Consider the following 25,629-nt stretch of genomic DNA (forward strand, 5'->3'; position numbering starts at 1 on the left):
GAAAAGTGTTGCGCAAAATAAGCAAAATTAGATTCTGGATGAAAATTATGGGATAGGGAAACTTTACGTTGACAAGAATTGAAGTATAGAAAACTGTGGTGTCCCGGATCCGCTTGATTCATTCTTGATTTAAAGATGGAAAATTCTTTGATTCCTCGTGAGATGATTTCCTGATTTCCATGAAATTGATCAGACAGCGATAAACAAAGAAGCCAAAGAAATAGCTCTGCGAATTGGAATAATGGAGCCAAACTTTAACTGCAGTGTGGCCGGTGCGGAACTCTTCCTAGCGCCTACAAGACCGTAGGAATACTTCATACAGTACACAGTGGGGAACGCTTAGCGCCTACAAGACTGTAGGAATACTTCACACATTGCGCAGTGCGGCTGCGGTGCAAAACGTTTACTAGCGCTTACATTTCAGTAGGAATACTTCACACATTGCACAGTGCTGTCGTCGGAGCGGAACGCTGATTAGCGCCTACAAGAATGCCGGAATACTTCTCACACTGCGCGTACACCACGCACAGATGCCCTGACCTCTAGGGGATAATTCTCGGCTGAAAACATTGTGTTTAAATTTATTTTCCTCTAGATTCTGTGGGAAAAACTAGATTCCTCTTCGGAGAAAAAAACAGCAATGCATCGATTTCTTTTTATTTTGTATGCGTTTTGAAGCTGTGTGAAGTTGAACCATTATAAGGGAAAATATTATAAATTAAAATCAAAAATAGAAGTAATTTTCGGGCTTGAGTACCGATTTCTTGAAATACGACGTGCGATACTTTTTCTGCACGCCACCTCTTTCAATCGCACACCAGAAACGCCATATGCTGAAAAAATTTGATATTCAGCCTAGAAGTATGCACGCGTACATTATGTGTGTTTTTGCATACACATTCCGCAAGGATAACGAATTTACCAACTGAAAGTCATCTCATAATATACCCTGAGTACGATTTTACTGGAGAAAAATTGCGATGACTACCATTAAGTCTGTTGGCAATTACCATGGTCAGAACAATGTCGCTCATCGCGTACATTTTAGTTTGGCTTAGATATATTCAGCTTCAATCTAGTGGTTCATTTATTCTGCCGCGCTAGGGAAAAACGCCGTAAGAGCATTCAGGTGGTGCTATGTTTCCTTCAATAACCAACTTTACTGGGAAAATTCTGAATATTTTTTCTCCAATTTTTGAGACTGTTCTGTTCCCAATTTAATCTAAATTAGCTGAAAATTTCAAGGAAAAATTTGCATCACTTTCAACTCTCGAGAGTTCATACGACGTATTTCCTTAGCACGGCAGGAATGCCCGATGGAGGTATGCGTTTTCTGAGCTCGAACCGAAGTCGTGTGGGAGAATGGAACCAACCCTTAAATCCCGTGCTGACTCCTTGAGTGACTCGAGGGGAAATTCGGGTCTCGCTCCGATCTGGCGTCAGGGACGAGGGGTGCGGGGCTAAGGGGGGGGGGCGCACAACGGGAGGGGCGGCTCGGCGCGTAGTCGGTCAAACACTGTCTTCGAAACTGGGTCATTACTGCTAGTCACAAACCCTACGCTCCCCTCACGCCGCAGCGCCCCTCCCCCTCCCCCATCGCCGCGCCGTGTCGAAAAATGAGCGCGCCTAAAAATTAATCGAAGCAGAAGTATATTTCCGGGGGCGACTTTGACACGGGTCGGGCGCTCCCGCCCCAGACGAAGGCGGAAGGAGGGCGCCACGACGCACATTGGATCGAGTCGATAGGAGAGCTCGGACAAAATTTGGAAACTTTAAATGCTCATAACTCAGTTTAAACAAAATTTTGAGGTTCTAAAAGTGGTTCAATGGACCACTAGACAAGGTACGAATTTCAGCATTCTGATACATGATTCTTAACCAAAATTTCACATAGAACACGATATGCAGAGCTAAAATTACCGAAATCAACTCCTTACGAAGATATTCAATGATTCTTGATGCGTGAATTCAAACCACCCGCTCATGAAAACTCAATGCTCTGCGCGATTCACATCGCGCGCTAAACGTTGTCATGACAGCCTCTGCGATTTAAAAATCTGGCAACCTCAATCTTAACGCTTCGGATAAGCTATAGCAAATTGCTTATATTTTGAACAACACATGGTGGGAAATTAACATTGCTCAATTGAGAGGCTTGCTGAAACCGTTGGAAGGCGCGATTTGACTCAAGTAGAGCTTTGAGTTTTTTGTGAGTGGGCAGTTCAAAATTCGCGTAACCAGTGTGAAATAAAAAGGTTAATATATTCGTGAAGAGTTGGTTTTAGTAACTTTCGTTGTGTGAATCGTCTTCTATACGTGAAATTTTGGTTAAGAAACAAGTATCAGAATGCTTTAATTCGTGCCTTGTCTAGTGGTTCATTGGTGCTCTTGAAACATTATCTTCTAGAAACATTCCTTAGAGTCTAAAATGTGACGAAATAAACATCCAAATTGGGAGTTTTAGTCAAAAATTTCATGAGCGACGTCTCCAATTAACTTGATCCACTGTGCGACGGAGTCGAGGGCTATTTCCAGAGTCCTGTGGACTCATAGAGCGTCGCTTCTCTGGAAAGAGGGCGTATCTCTACTTTCTCGAGAGCTCTGGATAGCATAGAGTTATACGGAAAACAGGGCTCACGTTGAACTTGAGCTACGCCCTTTTCGTCAGAGGAGCGACGAGAAATGGGAATGACTCACCGAAGATTTGGATATTTTTTCCTTTTTCGGGGTCGTTCTAAAATAACTTTTTGCGAGACGCTAAAATCCTGGTGGAGGAAACGAGACAGGGAGACTCATTGCATTGAGCAGCACACTTGAGAGAGAGGCGTGGAAAACTAGTCGGCAGGGTTATCAATTTTCCTAATACATGCTGTCCAGCACCGGAAATTTTCCAGGGTTCGAAGAAACATTGACTTTATTCTCACCGAGCACAGTTAGAATAATACACCAGGTTTTGAAAACGTCGGTGTGAGAAAATGTTAGAGCAATGACAGGAATTCGCACTTGCAATTTGCTCAACTTCTTAGGAGTTAGGACAATGACACTGAAACAAAGTTGGGAGAATTATTCTAATTTCTCCGATTTATATTAATGACTTTAATTCTTGATACTTTTGCCACGTTTCCATACAGTTTTATCGACTTTCTTTCGATGGAATATGGTTGAAAGTGTAAGGTATCGAGAAAAAAAACTTATTATCATTCATCACTACTATGAAATCAAGAGAAAATTATCAAGAAAATTGGAAAAATACTGGGTTTTTTCTCATTTTGTTGGTTGAAGGAGGGGAAAGAGATCAAGTTTGCGATACGGTGAGTTACGGGAGGAAAGAGGAGCCGTTGAGAGTGTTCAGGCACATGGCTACACATATGGAAGCAAATAGCCTGATATGTGAAGGAAAAAATCAAGCGGTACAAAAAAGTATAAAGCCCTCGACTTGCCTAAATTTTCTAAAAATGTATTCTAGTAAATTGCAATGCGTGACGAACATGCTGACCGAAAGGGACGCTTCGAAAACCCGCCTTGAAGTTATGCAACCGCGCGGAAAGTGGGGCTTGGAAAATTAGTTTGGACCTCGTTGGGCGGGTCAAAGTTTTCGTAAATCGGATTTTACGACGTGACTTTTCCTGTTGACCAGTTCTTTGATGGAGCTTGGAAAAACCTCGTTTTTACATCAGCGTGCTCCTCGAAGGGAACATATTGTTGTCAAAAGGAACACGAGTTCTAGCATCCGTGAGACGCTTTGAAAACAGGTCCACTCGGATTGATCAGAGCGCATTTTCTATACAGATTGCCGCATACCACTTATCGAGCACAGCAGAAATCGGGAAGTCTATTCGCCCGATTGAAGGCGCAAAGGGCCTCTTCACAGCTAGTGAAACCACCTGCGTATTTGGAAGGGTGAGTTCGTAGGTATCAACGGAAACAACAATGATAGCCTATACGGCCGAGAAAAACTTTCTGTGCGACAACAATCGTCGATGATTCTTTGGCCATATAAGCTTTGCCTCTTTCATTTTTTCCGAGAACTGATACGAGGAAAAATACACAGGTAAATCAGTCCAATATGATACTTTCATCAAAATTTCTGGCTTTTGAAAATGAAGACATCAATTTTTCTGGGGAAGATCAGTATAAGTAATTCAGCATCCAACTATATTGTAAAAAAATCAAACGGCATGTTCAAAATAAGGCATTAACTTCAAGATTTCGCCTTAAAAATATGGGACACTTAGACTACACTTTGCAATTAGGAATTAAAACTTCTGGCTCAGTTATAGAAACAACGTATATGCCATTAGTTTCCCTGTGCACATTAGTATTTTTACCGATGAGCCAGAAATTGTAATTTCGAAATGCAAAATTTAGTCCGATTTGCCTCACCTAGTGCCGTTTGCGTCGGATTGAGATGCGATTAAAATTCTCTGATAAATTTGGGGGGATGTATGTAAATTCCGACAATTTTTCAGGGGCAATTTGGCAGCTTTCAAAAATTTTATACGGCGTCCTCCCGCGGTGCGGCAGAGTTCCAACAGGCCTTCATCAGCGCGCTCTTCGCATCCCCGCATGAGTCATAAGCGACAGATAAATCTCCACCTTTCCGCGCGATCTCCGACAACGAAGCCCCACCACCCACCGCCCACCTGCTCCACCCTCCGCCCCCCGCCCCGGTGTGCAGCCTCCCGCGCCTCATTGAGGTCCCCCGCCGCCCCCTGCCTACTCCCCCACCGCCCCCCTGCCTGCTCCCTCACCGCCCCCTTGCCTACGCCCCCACCGTCGACGGGCCGCGTTTTATTTATAGCGCACAAATTTCTTGCTTAACTCATGAATGAAGGTGTACTTAGCTCCCGCACTTCACCTGTTCTCTCGCGCCCGAGACGGACCGCACTACGTCGATAAGGGGATCAACCGGGGTTGCCGGGTTACGAAAAAAATCCGTCGGTTGGGGGTGCACCAAAGTTGCCGGACCGTAGAAAGTTTCTACACTGGAAAAAAAACACATTGGATCTAGAGTCCTGACTCTTAAAAACATCGACAAGAAAAAATACTCTTGATTCAATCGGATTTTTGCTTAAATCAAGAACCAAGCCTCTTAATTCGAGCGGATTTCCTTTTGATTTAAGCAAAAATCTGATTGAATCAAAAGTATTTTTTCTTGTCAATGTTTTCAATAGTCTGGACTCTGGATCCAATGTGGTTTTTTTCCCAGTGTAGGTTGAACATCGACGGGGGTTGCCTAGCCCTAGGGATTGGGTCAGTTGTGCTGGTCACAGAATTGTATTTTGATGCTTGATTTCCGTAGATTAGCTATGAATATTAAGATCTGTCCAAACCGCAACTTTCTACGTTCAACATTAATCGAGCAATCTCCCTTTGAAAAGTGGGGTTTTTGACGTCATCCACCGCGGCAGTGACACCCCATGGTTTCTTCCACCTTGCTTTCATCCGCGTTTCCATTGCGGATGTGTCTCTCCCTGACTGATAAAACCAAGGTGGAAGAAGCCAAGGGTGTCACTGCCGCGGTGGATGACGTCAAAAATCCGGCTTTTCGAAGGGCGATATCTCGGTTAATATTGAGCGTAGAAAGTTGATGTTTCTTATCATTTTTAGCCGATCTACAAGATTTGAGTAGCGCGGATTTCATTTCACAGTGCGGAGCAGCGTGCTGGCAGCGCGAGACGCGCACTGGCGCCTACAAACCTAAGGGGATACTTCACGCTCTGCGCAATGCTTAAAGTATCCCCTTAGGTTTGTAGGCGCCAGTGCGCGTCTCGCATTGGCAGCACGCTTGCTCCAAGAGTCCAAGCATCAAAACACGATTCTACGACCAGCGCAACACTGACCCATTCTTCACTGGGAATCAATCGAAGTTGGTGGACCGTAGAAAATCCCTCTGTTGGGGATCGACCTGAAGAGTCAAACCGTGGAGAGTTCCCCGTTTGGGGATTGACCGTGGTTGCCAGACCACAGAAATGGGCCTGTGGCAAACTTTAGCTAGGGCAATCAGAAGAGTTGTTTCTTACAGTAAATGGCTCGAAAATCACGATGAGCGCATCGGGAAAGTCTAGTATACACTCCTAACTTCACAATCTGCGAAAGGAATATGCACTTTTTTTAAGCTTCCCGCTTCCAAAGCGACACTACGGCACGGGCGAACATTTCGTGAGAGGAGTCGTTCCATGATCCAACCCTTGCGCACTAGGATGCGATACGATATTCAACATGGATTTCATCGACCGGCGTGTTTATATTTACATTTTCCATGCGTTGATGAAGACAATGTGGAATTTCCTTACCATTTGCGCTCGGAAGCGTCGCTCATGTTGAATATTGTGTAGCATCCTAGTGAGCAAGGATTGGATGAGACGACTCCTTTCACGAAATGTCACCCTGTCCTGTGCGATAGTATCGTTTTTGATGCGGGAAACTTTAAAAAAAAAAAAAAAAAAAAAAAAAAAACCCGCACATTTTTTACGCAGATTGTGAAGTTAGGAGTGTATTCCAGACTCTTTCCCATGCACTCATCATGATTTTTGAGCCATTTTCCGTAAGAAACAACTCCTCTTTTTGCTCTAGCTAAAGTTTGCTACGCGCTCATTTCGCGGCTGGAGATGGACCAGGGTTACCGGACCGAAGAGAATCGTTCGTTGGGAATTGGCCAGGGCTGCCGGATTGCATGATAATTCCACGTTGGCCATCGATCAAGGTTGTCGGACCAACGAGAGTTCCTCAGTTAAGAATCAAATTGTATTGCCGTACAACAAGAAAATCCTATGGGTACGACTCTGAATCAACTGAAATTGCCAGTGCGGTGCACTGATAACCTCTCGCTTAGGAATTAGCCGGAGGTACCTGATAAAGAAGTCTCTAAGTTGCACATTTTTACATGCAGATTAGAGGAAAATATTTCAGGAAGTTTTATAAGCCATTTCATTTTATTTGTGTAGAAAACGTTTTAAAAATTGTGGAGTTCGGAAGATTATGAGAGACTGCCGGCGAAGATCGAGAATGTGGCCGATAAATTTGAGGGCGATAAGCTCCGCGTATTCTCTCCTTTTTTCAGGGCCATGGGGAATTATTTATAACTAATCAAATCAAATCCCGGAAAAATCCGTCGGTTTTACATTGATTTATACTTGAAAGTTAAAGGGGAAAATTCTCTCCACAGGGTTGCCACGTAGGTTCATGTAGGAAAATCTCGACTTTTTTGGTGAAACTTTTGAAAAATTCCGACATTTATGGGTCGTAACTACAACTAAGACGATGTCAGCTCTGTCGAATATTTGGAGGCTACTCGGTGGGATTTGAGAGATGTGAGCTCTACGCGTGACACTGAATTTTAATATCGTAGCTTTTTTAAAACATCCAACAGCCTCCTTCATGTGAATGTTTATCCCCCTCAAACTTAACCATGGCGTTGAATGAAAAAACAATGAGTCCATGTAATTATATACTATATTATCAGATTATGTTCTCAATCAAAAATAAATACTTTGCTTTATTCTTTAAAATAATTGGAAGATTTATTTTAAAAATTTCGACACCTAAATGCCGCATGCCGGATGATAAGGGGTGTACAATGCCTTGAGCCGAGAAACGCGTCTCTCATGTTTAATCCCTAAAATTGGATGGTGTCCACCATCTATATCAAAGGTTGCCTGATTTCCTCACTTTTTTTGCATGAAAGACATTTCCAATTAATTTTGGTAGCACCGCAACTCGCACTCGCACTCGCACCGCAATTGGGGTAGTACCGCAACATTTGAGTTAGTAACCCAATTAATCGGGATATTACCACAATTAATTCGGAATGTCCATATCATCCAAAAGTTGGGACTTAACCCCTACCTCTTTTTTTCGGTGTAAATATGGGCGATACAAAATGGAGTAAGGATGATTCGTGGTGAATCCGTCCAATTATTGCTCATTGCGGCAACGTCGGCTCGTATAAACCTCCCTACGCGCGACCTCGATTGCGCTCAACCCCCACGTTGAGGGGGTGTGAGGGGGCGCTGAGGTACACGAGTACACACACCAATCACGGCAGCGTAAAAAATTGCTGCTCGTGCAAAATACGCCGCTGTGCCCCCTCACTAAGATAGGCTCCGCTCAAATCAAAGATCCATCCTTGACAGCGTTCCCTCCCTCTACTTCGGATATACGTTTCGCAACTCTTTCGTATAAGCCCTCTCTAGAAATTTTCAAAAAAGTCCTATCTTTTTTGATTATATAACCTTACACGAAAATAAAACTACGAAGATATTATTTCCGCTGTACGTCTTCATTTTATGGGCTGCATTACAGTTTCGTACGACTTCAATTTCGGACGCTCAATATTACTGCTCAGTTTGACATCCTTAAAATTGAGGCTTTGATCAAATTTCATTACCTAAGTCAAATTTCACCAATTCTTTGAGCCTTTCAACGACAAAATTTAAATAAAACTATCTGGAATATGTTTAGACCTCCATTGAATTCTTGCTATGTTACACATTTTCCCTAGAACTGTGATGAACTTGATTCAAATTTTATCACGATTCGATTAAATCTCATTTGAGGTCATTATTTTCTTTGGACCTCTTTTTTGACCAGTTTTATTAGAAAATTCCAGTTTGTTTTTTGGTTATTAGGGGGGAGGGGGGGAGGGGTAAATCTCAGGATTTTTGTATCAAAAGTACCTAAATTAAAAGACTTTGTTTATGTACCAGGTTCAAAGCGTTCGTCGCTGTTATCAAGTCATTTTCAGAAATTCAGAAAGTTCAGATAAGAAAGATTTTTCTGACTCTCGGCCGAAATAAGCAAGTCAGGCTAGAACCAAAAATGAGGGGTTTCTTCAGCGATTATGAAAAATTTCTGAAAAATGATCAGTAAGATCATAGGTATACCGTTTATGGTTTCAGCTTGTAACTTCGGAAGAATGCATTAAGAGGTGAAGAACAGGAGCAAAAGGAGAAAGCTAGTTGAAAATAACTTTGTAAATGAGCATTCAAAAGTGAGTCAGCACCCTTGTAAGGGTGGCTCAAAATATGACCCCCCCCCCCCCCCCCCGCAAACCTAGGCTTCCATAACGCGAACGCGAGTCTGGCCTCCCCTCTCTGGACCCTTCCGTTTTTTGCAGAAGGAACTGACGAGAAATGAATTTCATTTTTAAAGTTTGGCAGTTATGACCCATAAACTTGCTCCTGAACTCAAAATAAAAACCATTAAATCTGCACATAAACAGGGCTGTCAAAAGGTGTGAGGGCGAGATAAAAAAAAAGGAGTTCCTTGAAACTATAATTCAGAGGGGGCATTGGTCACGCACAGAGTAATGGAGTCGTTAGGTCACGAGTCATAAAATCACGTAGTTACCCTGTACTGTCGTGTTGCAGCTAGAGAAAGTGCATGTGCATCTTGGCGTGAGCCGCAATCGCCAAGCGCGCTTATGCAATTTGATGCTCCCTCTAAAAGCACAGCTTCCCCTCTGTAACACGACAATGTGCGAGGCTGTCACATCAGGCATATATACTGCCGTGCTTCGGAAGAACGCCGCATGAACATTCGACGGTTGCCAAATTGCCCCGGATAAAATGTGTATTATTGAAGAAAATGATGCGTATTTTCCGTTGACATTTTCAGACGTTTCAGATAAAATGGCGAACAAAATTGTTCGAAAAAAATTAAAGAAAAATACTCACAATTTTCCTGGTAAATTATGTTTTGAGTGAAGGACATATAGCAACGTCTGAAAGCTCTTTCGGCGTTCCTCCTTAGCACGGCAGCATAAGACACTGCAACAATCAGTACATTAAATCTACACTTTTGACCGTGGCTTTAAAACTGAATGTAGGAATACTTTTTTCCCCCTGCACAGATCACGTTTTCAACTGAAAATTCTGACGTTTGCAACCTTTCCATTGTGATCAAAGGTCAAGGGTGAATTGCTGCCTCCTCCGCTTTGTTGCTTGACGTTAATCAGATTGCCTGTAGGAAAAGAACCAGAGCACGACTGAAAAAATCAATCGTGACAAGTGTTTAAGTCTTTCATTAAAAAAGGTAGCCTTCAGAGAAGAACGCCGAGGTTGCGACTTGCGACACATTTCATGAGTCCCAGACTTTTCCCAGTATCTTTCCACTAGCGTTAAAGGGCCAGTTGCGCTGGTCACAAAATCGTGTTTTGATGCTTGATTCTTGTAGATAAGCTAAATTATAAGATCTGTCCAAAACGCAACTATCTACGTTCAATATTGACCGAGATTGTGGAAAACTCGAATGAATAAGATTTTTTATTCTATCTACTTAAATAAAGTAAAGTCCGTTGATCTTATTATACTATTTATTCTCTATCTCAAGATTTTTCTTTGCTACGGTTAGTTCAACAGTTTTCGGAAGTCTGATAGGACTAAATAATGGCACTATTCAAAAAATGATAGGCTACAGTTCTATAATTTGAAAAGTCGGGTTTTCGACGTCATCCACCGCGGTAGTGACACCCTTATGGTTTCTTCCATCTTGCTTTCATCAATTAGGGAAACACACGCACATTTTTATTGGTTACTCACTGTGAACCTCGAATGAAAATAAGGTGAAAGAAACCAAGGGTGTCACTACCACGGTTGATGGCGTCAAAAACCCGACTGTTCAGAGGGCGATATCTCGGTTAATATTGAACGTGGAAAGTTGCGGTTTAGACAGACCTTATTATTTTTAGCTAATCCAAAAGAATCGAGCACAACTGGCTAACTCGCGAGGCCCAATTACGTATTTCCTATTATCTGCTGTGTTGCTTGCGTGGCCCTTACTACAAATAATACAAACGGAAACAAACACAGTATAGAAATAGCTCACGGGAAAAGACGCGCTTTGATGAAGGCGCAGAGATACAACTATTCGTACTTGATGGATGTCCGCGTTGCGTGCGAAAAATTGAAGGCGCGATCGCGCGAAGCGTGAACTCCCAATGCTCCGCTTCATGCTGCCGATGAGATGTGATGTTGCTCATATTCGGGGAAACATTTAAAAAACGAGGCTCGAGTATGTCTCATTTGTCTTTGGTTGCGTTCACACTCGATTTTTTTTTCTTTTCCTTTTTCAGGGAGATTTTTTTATGTTTTCACGAAGACCTCCCAAATTTTCAATACGTGGAGACAAATAATCCGTCGAAGTACAAGCAGTCATCGTATTTCCCGTTCAAAATTGCTCCTCATTTGTTTCTTCAACCGTCCAGATTGTGACAACTTTTTCTTTTATAAAATACTGCATATTTTTAGATACATTTGCATTTAATAACCAGAAAAAACGTATTTATAATCATATGAAGCGAGTTTTTACACAGAATTCTTTCCTACACGATCAAATAATTATTTTGTCAACGGTCAACTAAATAATCAGAATCTCAGTCTAAATAAGAATATTTGACTATTTTCCTAGGCATTTGACAAAATGCCTGATTTGACTATTCGCCTACGACACATGTAAGCCGTGCCTTTTCATAGAGGGCAAAACGGAGGTGAGAGAATTTCTGGATCCACCATTAGACGACACCGTTTCAAGCTTGCTGGGGCGCTTCCTGACCGGGAATTAAATCATTCGCGGAGCATCTTCTCCTTAGTTCGGGTCGAGGCGCAGCCGCCGAATCGCGCGAAGAATTCGCCTAATTCCCGCCCGAAGAAAACGAGGATTTGCTGAATTCTGGCCAGAAGAGCTACCCCCGTCCCCGAGTCGTTATTCTGAATTCTAAGCAATTATCGCGTCGCGGCGGGAAATTATTACCGCGACTTTATCGTGCTCGCGCCGATCTGTCTCATTAATCATAAAGCGCACAACTCCGGTTGACATCCCGCGCAGATTCGTGGTTTTTGCACGGAGCGGTAGCGATCTCGGGCCATTCCGCGGGACGCTTTAAAGCGGATTTCGTGAAATCGTAAAATCGACCCGGGCCTCGTTGCTAAGACCCCCGGCTTCCGTCGGCCCGTTGATTGGTGAGTCCTCAGCTCTGACGGAAGACGGATTATCGCCAATTTCATCAAACGGTTGCCGCCGGCCACGAAATTGAATATTTAAGAGAGCCTGCATTGTCAGTCTTTCAGCGTCGCACAGTGGATCGAGTTCATGGGAGAGGTCGGACATGATTTTTTTTAAACAGTAAAACAGTAAAACAGGATTGCCACAGCATTTGGGAGATGAAATTCCCTGATATTTCCCTAATTTCTCTGACACATTTGAGTGAAATTCCCTCAAGTTCAGCGAACATTGTAAAACAATGTCTAAAAGGTAGTAGCACTGAATGTATTGGTATTGGGAGTGTAGCCGAATGCTAGAAATAATATGTAAGTTATTGTAGTAAGTTATATGTAGAATAAAATGTAAGTTTTTTTAAAGAAAATTTTACATTAGTTCTAGCACTCGGCTACACTCCTAATAAACTCATCAAAATTTATAACACAAGGTCATGAGACAGTCAAAAATACTTATGAAGAGCGGGGCATTGCGAGTTCGCGTCTCGCGCCGTCGCGCCTTCAATTCTGCGCACGCAACACGGACGTCCATCGAGTACGAATAGTTGTATCTCAGCGCCGTCTCAACGCGATTCCGTTTCCTCTCTCTATTTCCATATTGCGTTTGTTTCCATTTGTTTTATTTGTATTTGTGATTCAAGGGCTAAGGACTACGTGAGTAATGGTGGCAAGTCATTTTTCCTAAAACATTTTTTCCTACTGCAATTTTTCCTAATACTTTTTTCCTACTCGTTTTTTGTTCCATCACAGTTACTCCTACGACTGAGATGTCCTACTGGCTTTTTTCCTAGAGGCATTTGTCCTAAATTCAATTTTAAAACTAGGGGATCGAGAAAGTAAAAAAACAACATAGGTACCTCACAAGTTAAAGTTGTGGCCGCATGCCCGTAAGTAGTGGAGCTTCATCCTCCTCCTTATATTGACGGTATAGAAGGCTCAGCTTGTAATGTCTCCTGTTCACGCACTTATATTCGGCTCGCTGAGAAAACTTAAGTCTTTCTGAAAAATTTCCCTCTACTCTACTCATGTTTACGTTTCAATTATTATTGGATTATTAGGACAAACACCCTTAGGAAAAAAGCCAGTGGGACATCTCACTCGTAGGACTTACTGTAATAGGACAAAAAACGAGTAGGAAAAAAGTAATAGGAAAACCTGATGTAGGACAATTTTTTTTTAGGAAAAATGACTTAGCACCGTGAGTAATACAACTGTGAAAATAGAAGAGACTTAGTCGAAATACTTCTTCACGGTTAGTGTCTTATAACCCGTTCGTATCTCGAATTTTATCAGACCTAGTATGAGTATCAGACACTTGAAAATATTGAAGAAAATAAGTGGTATCTTCCTTAAATACCACCGATAGGTTGCCAAATTTCCCTAGTATATACTAATTTAACACGTCTTCATCCGAGAAATTGTAGAAAATTCAAGACGCATCGGCTTTATGCCAAGGATCCCTCGATAATATGGACGTCTCACCCGACAGGGAGGCGACCCACAACAGCTAAAACAACAGTGATTACCGATACCGGACAAGGCAGAGCGGCATAAAGCGTTGCCATGCTTGGCGCGTAAATTCCCAGTTTGAATTAAATTACATGAAAATTTCCCAGAGCGCTACATAAAACCCGCAACAGAGCGTTAAATAGACCGCCGCGCACAATATAATTTTGGCTGCCTGGCCATTAATAAATAATGAACGGCTGGAACCCCCACCCCCTCTCGCGATGGCCGCAAATGGGGAGAGGCTAAGCGAAGGGGTGGATGACAATATTAAATTCAGGGCACGCAAGTGTATAATTTTCATTTGTCACAATTCCTCGTCTTCAGCAATTTCGCCTGGTTGCCGCGCGAATGATGTTACGCCACGATTTTCGGACCAATTAAAACGCAATGATGTTGTTCACATCGGTGCAAATGGTGGATTATTTTTCGATTGAACCTTTAGCAGTTGCAGTAAAAAACCGATTATCGGATACGGATGGAATTACGACGGTTAAACTGCAAAAACACGTATTTCGGTTTACGAAGCTGCCGGTGGCGTGGCGTGCTTTGCGATTTATCGATTGATCTGTCATTTCAACCTACGGAAAAAGATCGATTAACAGAGTGTTCCCCACGAACACCTTAATAATCGATTCTTTACCACAGCTTCAAATAGGGAAAACTCTATTTCATCCACGCCTCTCCACTGGTGACTTCAGAGACGGAGTTAAATGTGGCCCCAAGTGATTTTTACTTACAATTGGACTTCATTTTGCAATTAGGAACTATAATTTCTGGCTCATCCAAAAAAACACTTACGTGCATAAGGGAACTAATGGTTCATACGTTGTTTTTATACCGAGCCAGAATTTATAGTTCCTAATTGCAAAATGTAGTCCAATTGTTAATTGTTGGTGCTTCCGTCCTTATATGCCATCATTCATTTCGATTTCGTTTGTGTCTCTATCTAACATACATCATCGTTTTTTAGCTATTGTGCACAGGTCTTTTTACAAAACTCTCAGTGTGGATTGGTCCTTATTCCTTTGTTTTTAATAATCGCCGGCTAATAATCGAAGTTCCACGGCAATTCTCCCAAATTATACGTTAAGGTGCATGGAATTCTTAATACTCAATAGAATGAAGAATCACACTCACACGAAAACAACCTTCACAAACGAAATACGTGCGGAGATAAGCTCACCCAATGATACGCGTTGCCCCTCAGAATTTACATTGGACGCGGTGGACACAATAAAACTTTCCAAATTGAATTCGGTAGCGAGAAGTTTGTGTCTTTTACATTCGTCAATTCAAACTTTCGGTCCACGAGACTGGTTGTTCGCACAGGGAACAAATCTCGGAGTTTTTCTAAATAAAATTATATTCTCACACTATTTTTGTAGAATCGTATGATTCAGACAAATCAGTTACTAGAAAATTCAGACCGGTGTTCAAATGATAAAATTATAAGAATTCAACAAGAGAAAAAAAGTCAGAGCTTAAAAGTGAGTTGAGTACAATTTTGCAACTTGTCCGTGCTATCCCTGACTTTTTAAGAATTTGTACCACAGCTGAATTTTTTCATCTTTTGTCTCATTCTCGGAAGCCAAATCAACGACAATCACCAATTTATAGAATAATTTGCTTTTAGAGCGAAGAACGAAGAACTTCCCGGTTTTCAGCATCGATATTCTATCATATTCCCTAATTTTCCCGGAGATGCTTGCGGACTGATAATTGAACTTGATAGACATAGCGATAGACAAAGAAGACATATGGAGTATGGAGCAATGTTATTGGTTGAAATGCGTGGCTCTTATCGACCGAGGGAGAAAATGATGGACTAAAGGGTCTCTCGTGGGTTGCCGTTAGTTAGTCTATTACCTACCTCCCTCGTTCAGTGCAACCACCCGCTTCCATCATCGGATCTCTCCACACATAGAGAAAAAAAGGATGTGTTTGCATATTGGGCATCTTGAATTTTTTTAATGATTTAGTTCGGCACAGACGATTTTTATCATTGATTTTCTTGGAAATTGTGTAGTTTATGGAAAAAAGTCATACTATATGAAGTGTTTGAAATTATATCATAGGTTGATTTAAGCAAAAAATCGAACATTAGGGTCCATTTTACATACTTCGAATTTCGGATTGTGCTAGGGTACCTGTACTGACCTACGTCACGGGGTAAACAATCCTCAAGATGCGAACACCTCATTTTTTTCTCTATGCCCTCCATATCAATTTTGGCTTCCAGGACTTTATGTCCACCTACCTTTCATCCATTAAATAAATGACCACCGCTATTTATGTCCGAAACGTTAAGTCCAGTCTTTATTAAGTCCACATGATTTAATGTCCAACCATGAATATGACCAAAATTGTCAAAATTGTGGACATATTATATCCACATTTTTTTCTTCTCATTTAAATGACAGGAACCACCTCAAAAATAAATGCATACTACTACTACCTTCACTCTTAAAAACATTTCATTCATGAATCAAGTCATGAAAGAGAACAGACTCTAAGAGCAGATAAAAACATATGTTCATGTATACAGTGTGCGGATATGATAAAATGAAAACCAAAGCGAGAGCCTAGGAAACGCTCCAATGCCAAATTAAACATTTTTCAGTGACAGACGCAGTCAAAATTGAAAGTCCTCTTTGACTAGTTGTTTTCTGCGCCTTCAATCTTGTAGGATACTGTGCAACGCCTCTGACGCGAAATAGTTGCTTAAAGCGTTGCGGCGCGGCAGGCAACCAGCGTGACACGCGCACAGGCCTACAAACCTAACGGGATACTTCACGCGTTGCGCAATGCGTGAAGTATCCCGTTAGGTTTGTAGGTGCCAAAGCGTTCTGCGCTGCTAACACGCCGCTCCGCTGTGTGTTAGGCTCTAATATTTAAACTCGCGGAGTCAGCGTTTTTAAACTCATGATTTTGAAATGTTTGCACTTTCTGCATTGATTATTCCCTTTTAAACTGATAAAAAAGAAATATGTACTATTGGAAAATATAATGTGTTTTTTGTAAATATAATAGTGGTTCCGTGTCAAAAATGATTTCCAAGGCATTCAAATTTATTCTTTTATGTTTTGGGCTTTTACTGTGCTGCAGCGTGGTGTAAGCGCAACTAAACGCTCAAAATTTGACGTATTTGATCCAAGAAGGTCGATGTACAAATAAGTTAAAAACAACAAATTGCGTGCTTCTCAGTTTTTTTCCTCTTTTATTAATTTTTGTATAGTCTCTATCATTGCAACTACGGTTCATTGAGATTCATATCGATGCCATTGCTTGGAAAGGGGTTTACAAATATTTACCATGTTTTAAAAATGTAAATGTTTTTAAAATGAAGTAATCAATTTCATTAAAAAAAAAAGAATGTACATTTAAGGCATATTTTATATCGGAAATTTCAAGGATAGAAATGAAACCAAGTATTTACCAATGACAATTTGAAAAGATGAATCAAAAGAAGAAATTAACGTTTCATTTGAAATATGAGTTACGATAACAACACCTCATTCTCTCTTCATTTTCTCATTTCGATATTGTCAATATAATTTTACACGGACGAAAATATACCGCTCGAATTTGGTTTTAGTGGACTTTACATCTGTGGACTTTACTTAGTGGACGTTTAAGTAATGGACTTAACAATAGTGTGGGCTTTAGAACTGTGGACGTAAACATTGTGGACGAAAAGTCTGTGGACGTAAAAAAGTGGACATAAAGTCCGTGTACCCAATTTTGTGTATAGCTTTGTCTATCAATTTCGATAATCGGCATACTGATGAATACCGAGAGCTCCCAGTTTTTCCAGGTCCTAGCTCTAGTCTCACCTGCCGGGGGCGCGAGGCGATGCTGAAACCACACGAGAGAGATTCTCCACCGGAAGGTTTACGGCTCGCGTTGGGTTCAGCTGGGCCCAAAAAGAATCCTAGGCGGGCCGCGGGGGTGGGGCCGGGGGGCGGAAGGGGGGGGGGGCGTCTGGCTTGAAACTTTGGACGGGAGCTCTTAATTGAAAATATTGTGGCGCAACGCAACGACCCGTAGCGCCGCATAGAGACATTGTTGTCGATCCTTCACCCGAGTTCATCTCCTCTGAAAACTTTTTCGAAGATTACCAAAGTGGCGAAAAATGTTACATTTGACAGGAACGCGACAAGTTTAGACCGAGTAAAAGAGGTTTGCTTCATTTCTTCACACGACTCGATGTCGCGGACAAGCTTTAACGACTATTTTCTCGTTGAGAATATTTTTTCTTGACTTTGAATTTTATGGCGGATTAAATTTACGATTAGTTAAATTCGAAACTATTCCCATTTCATTTTTTTTCCAAAATGCGACTTTTTTAACTCGGTCCGAATAACGTCGCTCCAATGAAGATAGGACGTATCGCAATTTTCATGTGAGCCCTGGCTTCCACATGAATTCATGCTTTCTGGAGCTCATATGAAAAGCGAGATACGCCTTCACGTTGGAGGAGCGCCGAGAAGGTGAGACTAGACGGTGCTGTGAGAGTTAAAAGTATCCAAGAGAGCCTTTAAAAATATATCGGGACTTTAAAAGCACATTTCATCGCACCACCACGAACCATTGAAAAAACGAAGCATTCCTTCTTGAAGAAAAGTTGAATACTAGACGGTACTTTTTCTCAGGTGAAACTAGAAGTAACCCTTTTGACGCAAACGTGTCCCAAAAGTGACTACTGTGCAATGCTTTACTCGTGTCTCCTATTAGTATTACGTGCAAGCGGAGCTACTTCTTGCATATCGCTCGCCATGATTGCTTCAAGCAATGGGTATGGCTTAAAAAAGTTTAGAACAGCTCGTATGTTTTTTGCCCTATTCTAAAGTGAATCACTAACCAAGATAACACTACCTCTGCGCACGAGAACATATTTTTTCTCATAAAAATTTCACGCAGAACACGGAGTGTGTACATATAAAATATTTCACATTAAATATTTCCAAATTCGACTGTGAAAAATAACCAAACCTTTATTGCGCTGAATTCGTTAATTCAAATTCTTCGCTCATCACAAAACCAAATACTATCATTGTATCAAATTGACAACAAAACGCATTTCAGTGTCTGTACGATCTGGGATAATTTTCTCAGGAAGCTGATTTTTCAAATGAGGTTAGACATATTTCGCATCAGAGTGAGGATGGTTTTTGGAGAAAAATAACAAGAGTAATCTGTCGCACGCTGTAAACATGTTTTTTTTTGGCTGAGTTGACGTGCATGGATTTAAGTTTCTGAGTAAGCGAGAAGTTTGAATTTCCTGATTCTGATGTGAGATATTAACACTTATCCTTTATTTATCAATTAATGTCAGTTTTTCAAAAAACCTCAGCATGTTATGAGTGAAATTTTGCCTGGGAAACACGCACTGGAAAAAAGACACATTGGATCTAGAGTCCAGAACTCCAGACTATTGAAAACAATGACAAGAAAAAATACTCTTGATTCAATCGGATTTTTGCTTGAATCAAAACGAAATCCGCTTAAAATAAGAGGCTTGGTTCTTTATTTAAGCTAGATTCTGATGGAATCAAGAGTACTTTTTCTTGTCGATGTTTTTAAGCGTCTGGACTCAAGATCCAATGGGTTTTTTTTTTTTTTTTTTTTTTTTTTTTTTTTTTTTTTTTTTAGTGCGAGTTGTGATTATTCTTCCATCTCGTATTCTATTTCAGACCTTTCTCGATATTTCTATACTTTTCTCGAGCATGCCATTTTCTTGAATGCACCATGGTCCTGAATACCAATTTCCGCAGCCCTCCGATTAAACCGATCGCAATTCTTCGCTTGAATATTAATACGCAATTTGGCAACGATGCCGTTTCCCAGGTTCGCGTTTTGAACTCGCGCCAGAAATCCTCTCATGCTGCAAGGTGTGCCTCCCTCTTCGGTCTGTCTATCGTCCGGTCCATGCCAAACGGAATAAGCAATGCATTAAAACTTAAATGCACGGAGCGGAAATACAGGAAATAGTCTGGAAAATCAATTGATGTTCCGACTGGAAAATATGACGCGTAGATGAAAAAGTGGATACAGGCACAAGGTGCTATCATTAATCGATATAACTTGTGACGACACACTATTATTTATTCGCAATTTTTGGTCAGGGAACAACGCAAAATGATTAATTCGTGGGAATTAAGAACTTGATACTCTCATTTAGTATAAGTTATCCAAACATCCATCTTCCAGCTCTATGTCTTAAAAGCTGCGAGCATTACAAATATTTAGGAGTTCGAGTATCCCAGGATGGAAAGATGGACCAAGCCATAAAAGATCGAAACCTGCAGGGAAGGAAAGCTATTGCTATGTTAAATAGGATTCTTTGGGATCAAAGTATCTCCAAAGAAAAAAAGAGAATGATTTATAACACCATAATCAAAAGCATTCTGACCTACGGCCGGCAGTGAAGTGTGGCCCATGAAAGAGCGTACCAAAAAGATTCTTAAGGCAACTGAGATGGATTTCTGGCGAAGATCAGCCGGAATCTCGAGGAGAGATCACGCAAGGAATGAAAGAGTCCGTGAGATCATGAACGCCGAGCAGAACATCGTGCATGAAATTATGACCAAACAGCTTGTCTGGTATGGTCATGTTCGACGAATGGCAGATGATAGGTTGCCTAAGAAGGTGCTAGATTGGGTTCCTCCTGGGAGAAGACGTAGGGGACGCCCAGCAAAATCGTGGATTGGTGGCATTCAAGATGAAATCACAAGATGCCATCTACCAGATGACCTCTGGATCGATAGGCAAGGATGGCGATTAGGTGTCGCAGAGCGCCCGAGCGTGCTGTAAAGCGACTGGAATGTATGTATCCAAACATTTCTAGACATTAAGTGTCAAAACCGTGCTTGATAATTCAATTTTCTTTCAGAGAAAGAAAACAGGTTGGTTGTAAGGACTGAACTTTAGCAGATGCAAGGTTTCTTTCACATATTCGGCAACACGAGCTCATGAACGCTATATCCACTGGAATTCCCGCCCCCCCCCCCCCCACACACACACACAGCATTTCCACACGCCGGTTAATTACCAGTTTTGACTGAAGCGTTAGGGGTTAAAATTTCAGCGGGCTCTATCTGGATCGTCTTTTACGATCCATCCCCGCATTATCAGGTTGCAGCGTATACACGTCAGCGAGTACATCGATATGCACCGATACATAACGGGTTTGGTGGGCATAAACTGATGTTAGATATCAATTGAATGATGAGACTCCACTAGCTCGATACAAAGGCTAAAGGCTTGTGTCGAAATTCAATCCATCGTTTTAATTCCGCAGTCTTATCGCAGGTGTCATGAAAGCTGATAAGCTCAGTGTTTTGGTTGGTTTCCGTTCTTAGCTAGATAGGATCGTATTTGGTACCAACTTGGGATGATGTTGTTTTTTTTACTTCCTGGGAAAAATTACCTGAAAAGCCACATGGGCATTTTTCTTTATTAATGGACCACTAAACAAGGTACGAATTTAAGCAATTTGATACACGTTTCTTAACCAGAATTTCACGTAGAGCACGATTCGCGCAATGAAAACTAATAAAACAAACTCCAAACGAAGATATTAACGTTTTTATTTCACATTGGTTACGAGGAATTTGAACTGCCCGCTGACAAGAAACTCAAAGCTCTAAGTGAGTCAAATCGCGCACTACAACGGTTTCAAGCTTCTCAATCGAGTAATGTTCATTTCCGACCATGTATCGGAATGCTGAAAAATCGTACCTTGTCTAGTGATCCATTACTTTAAAGAAACTCGTATGAGCATTCATATTATAGAAAGACGGAATGCACCGAATAAAATGAGTGGCGAGGCCAAGGCCTTTCTGAAATTGAGGATCAACGAGGTAAAATCATTGAAGATCCTCGTCCAGGAACTTGACCTCTGATTCTGAGAAATGAAAACAGCGTCTGCATGAGTTGATATTGCACCATTGTGATAAAGTGCGGATACTGGAATTATAGATTGATTTTTTCAACACGCCATCGGAAGGGTCAGCCGCACAGCTGGCCCAAGAAATAAGTTTCCTTCTCTGTCTGAGTCAAAATGCACTCCTAGACGCTTTCGCCGTATTGTGATTCTCAAAATCCTGGTGCAGCCACACGATCAAACTGAGCAATTAATTTGGCGAGGTCAGGCTTCTGATCGGCTCTGCGAATACCAAACAGAGATCTCCATGCCACGAAATTACTGCGGCCCGAAGATTAGCACTCATGTCCGACTGCTATTCGCAGAACCACTCGGAATCCTGACCTCGCTGAGCAGGCTAGTTTGATTGCTTCAGTTTGATTTAGGATACCTTAGGGAGAGTCTGTAATTTCGAGGTTGTGTCATGGAGCTTTTAGGGCGCACGAAGGCAGCTAACCTATGAATTCAAATTATCCAGAATGATTTACTATCACGATTATTACGTCCAGTCGTTTGTGAAGCACGTATTCGACTTATAGTCATTGTATTTTACTCATTTTTCCGGAGGAACGCTTATTTATAAACATTCTCGGCCATCTTGGTTTGATATTGGAATTTGAAGATTGGCAGTGACATTTTTTGTGGTAGAAGGTTGGCCGCTCTCTTGGGCCCTATGAAAACTCCATATTTTGACAAGTCCGTACTCTCCCTGTAAACGTACTCTACTTTGATTGTGTGACCCTGACTTCGCTTTCCACTGACACTCTAGACCCTATTCACTGCACTGAAAAAAATTCCGGATCCAGAGGCCGAAAGTTCTGGGTGCTGGAGCTGTAGCTTCGATTGCTCCAGGTGCTGCGCCCAGAACTTTCGGCCTCTGAGCGCGAAACGTAGACGATATCTCTATATCAGTGCTCCCATTCCATGCCCGTTAAAAGATCCGGGATTTGGAACTTTTTCATTCAAACTTCCACTCCGTGTACGTCAAGAGTTCCGGGATTCTTCTTAGATTTTTTCCGAGAAAGTTTTGGAAATTGCAAAAGATCCGAACATTTCAGAAATTTCAAACTTTCCGGGGAAATTTCAAAAAATCTCGAAAGTTCCGCAATTCCGTACCAGTTCCGGGAAATGGGAGCACTGGTCTATATGTAGCGCCGTTAGTACAGCTTCCACGGCCGGAGTTTTTTTTTCCAGTGTGCACCTATCTTTTCTCGCTGAATTTTCCGGGACATAAAGTGCAGATTTTCCACTTGCTGCTGTTCCCCGAGGACGGGGAACCGGGAAATCATCGGGTTTCTCCCACGGCGCGGCGACTAGCGTGCAGCCGGGCTCTAAATCAATTCGCGGAGCTAGCCGCTCGGTTGTCTCGTGAGTGACAGCCGACCCGTCTAGCTTCCGCAAGTGTGTCACCGGCCCCAGCTCCCAGTGTCGAAACTCCGACTGCACCCCCGCAGCCACTGCATTTTCGGCCTCCTCATATTTCCAACCCCCTCCCCCCGGTCGACGCCGGTGAGCTAATAAAACCGAGTTCGTAAATACTGACGCTAGACGAGCGTACACGAGCAGCGGGACAAGTTCCGCGAGTTGAATAAATTGCTCCGGGATCAGTCGCGTTCGGGTTGTTCTAAGTAAAAACGTCGTGTAAGCACTCGAATGTTGCCAAATTTCCTCTCAGAAAATATTAAATTTTGAGAAGAGTAGAGAATAACTCTCCTTGAAATTTCCGGACTTTAGAGATCAAATTACGAATGAAATTCTGTGAAAAATCGGAGGAGAAATATTTACGAGTTTTCCTGAAAATTCGTGATTTGCCTGAGGAAATTTGGCAACGTCCGATGGCTCATACGGCGTCCTAACTTAGCACGGCCTCGCTCGGGCTGTCCGGGCCGTGAACTTCGCCTCCGGTCATGTTGATCGTTGGCCGGCTCGTCACTTTGACCTCTTTGATGAGGATGAGCATGAATTTAACTCTATGATATACTCATTCTGCGACTATAGAGCGTGATCAAAAAGTCTCACACCCAAGACCGATCCAAACATTCCCGACGACGAGTTTTGAAACTCTGTACGCAATGACGTATAATTGACTGCCTGCAATGTATTTCTTATGGGAGCAGCCAATGAGACGTCAGATTGGCTGCCGCCGAGTGCCGCCTTGCCGGGCGGTGGAGTAGATTTCAAAAAGATGCGCAATGACTGACCTGTATACATTGGTCTCGCCCACACCATTCCTTTAACCCCTATTAGGGTCCTTACCAGCGGGCTGATTTTTGAAATTGATAGACACAGCAATAGACAAAGAAGACAAAAAGAATATGGACGGATCCTATTGATGGAAACGGGTGGTTGCAGTGGACAAAAGACAGAGGTAATAGACTAACTAACGGCAACCCACGAGAGACCCGATAGTTAGCCTTATTTACCTCCTGAGTCTATAAGAAGCACACATTTCAACCAATGGGCAATGGGATCGCTTTATACTCCCTATGTCTTCTTTTTCTATATCTTTGTCTATACATTTCCAGGGCCGGATTTACCTACTTGCCGCCCATGGGCCGCCTGTATTTTGCCACCAGGAGGTGGCAAAATACGTCATTCGGCGGGGTCTCATTCGTTTTGAAACATCGATACAAACCATAAAGTGAACGTGCCGGAGGAGGAGTGGTGCATAAGACGCGTTTACTCGTGTTGGGCACATTTTTTGTGAAAGCCCTGTCAACACTAGTAAAAGTTCACAGAACTTTGCGCGAAAATTAAGTTCCGTAAAAATATCTCTGTGTGGAGGAGGCCTTTCATTTTTAAGAAAAGAACGAAAAAATTATGAAAGAATAAACATGAATGTGGTTTAATGATTTTAATTTCCGCCACCGCGCCAACCGCACTGTGTTTGGCGCAATGCGTGAAGTATTCCTACAGTCTTGTAGGCGCTATGCGTTTCACGCCGACCGCTGCTGACCGCACTGTTTTTGACGCAATGCGTGAAGTATCCATACAGTCTTGTAGGCACTATGAGTTTCACGCCAACCGCTGTGCTGCTGACTGCACTACGTGTGACGCAATGCGTGAAGTATTCATGGAGTCTTGTAGGCGCTAATATGTGTTTCATGCTGACCGGCGCGCCGAGGGCTTCTCCTTTCTATCTCAAGTCCTCGTCATCATTGCTCTCTGCGCCGCGCCGCTCCAAGCCAGATTGCGTGTTTGGTTTCTCTCTCAACTAGACTAGTGAAAGGTGCTGTTCCTTGTATCACCGAAAGACGAACGAATTAGAAATTACTACACTTTAACTCTCAGGAAACGAGAGATTTTTTTGCCTTTCTTCGTTTGTAATTTTTTTTCTGAATCAGATATTTTTCTTGATACCTACTTTTGAAAAACTGATAGCGATCCTGCCAGGACTCCTCCGGCAGATCGCATCTCCTCTTTCCTGCCTTGGTCCCTCAATCCACGATTTGGCAGGGACATAATTCCATAATGGAGAATTTGCACGCAAATTTTTTATTGCTTCATCGAGAAGTGCTTAAAGAGCTGCTTTTGCAGTATTTTTTATTATTTTTTCGGCTATGGGAAATAGTATATAAATATATTTAAAAGTGAGAAAATGCGCCGCCTTGTGACATCATCTGCCGGCATTTCCCATTTGAATACACGCATTTTAGCAGATTAGATCATTTTGTCATATCTTCTCCAAAAATTGTTCAATTCATGAACCAAAGGCATCCTCGTGTTCAGTTCATTCAGTAGTTTCCACTTAAACACGAAATTCATCAAATTTCAGACACTTGCAAATTCTCTATTATTCCATCCATAATTTTCTCCCTTAGTCTATAACGACCACCCGTTTCAACCAATAGGATCGCTCCATACTCCTTATGTATCTTTGTCTATCGCTTTGTCTACCAATTCCAACAATTAGCCCGCTGTTGAAGTCAAAATTGTCTGTACTTTGCGAATTTAATGATCCTAAGCTGCGTGATTCTTTTTTAGCCGGGGCTGGAATCAAAGCGGTGCACGCTCGGGTTATCGACTCAGCATGGTTGGACGGCTACACCCTAGTCTCCGCGCTCTCGACTGGAGGACCTCGTCGAGTGCCATCTATCGGGCGCGAGGGGAAACGTTGCGCGGCAGGCGTACTACACTACTACTCACGTTCGGGAGTGTAGTCTGTGACCGAGAAACGAGCGCCGCACAGTGAATCCAGTC

At 42.2% G+C, this 25,629-nt stretch overlaps 2 protein-coding genes across 8 annotated transcripts in view; one reads left to right on the plus strand and one right to left on the minus strand.

The window, feature by feature from the left end:
• Nucleotides 1-25,629, plus strand: part of brp (ELKS/RAB6-interacting/CAST family member bruchpilot) — a 164,552-nt gene that overhangs the window by 48,419 nt on the left and 90,504 nt on the right. The window lies entirely within an intron of this gene.
• The window catches only part of LOC109036465 (uncharacterized), a 179,213-nt gene that overhangs the window by 41,404 nt on the left and 112,180 nt on the right, over nucleotides 1-25,629 (minus strand). For both annotated transcript variants that reach the window (XM_072301390.1, XM_072301388.1), the window contains exon 1: nucleotides 12,854-13,265. The gene's annotated coding sequence lies outside the window, so the exon portion shown is untranslated. Of the gene's footprint in view, nucleotides 1-12,853 lie in introns of those variants that run through there.

This window comes from Bemisia tabaci, chromosome 6, assembly GCF_918797505.1.
Source record: "Bemisia tabaci chromosome 6, PGI_BMITA_v3".
In the NCBI taxonomy this organism is placed as follows: domain Eukaryota; kingdom Metazoa; phylum Arthropoda; class Insecta; order Hemiptera; family Aleyrodidae; genus Bemisia; species Bemisia tabaci.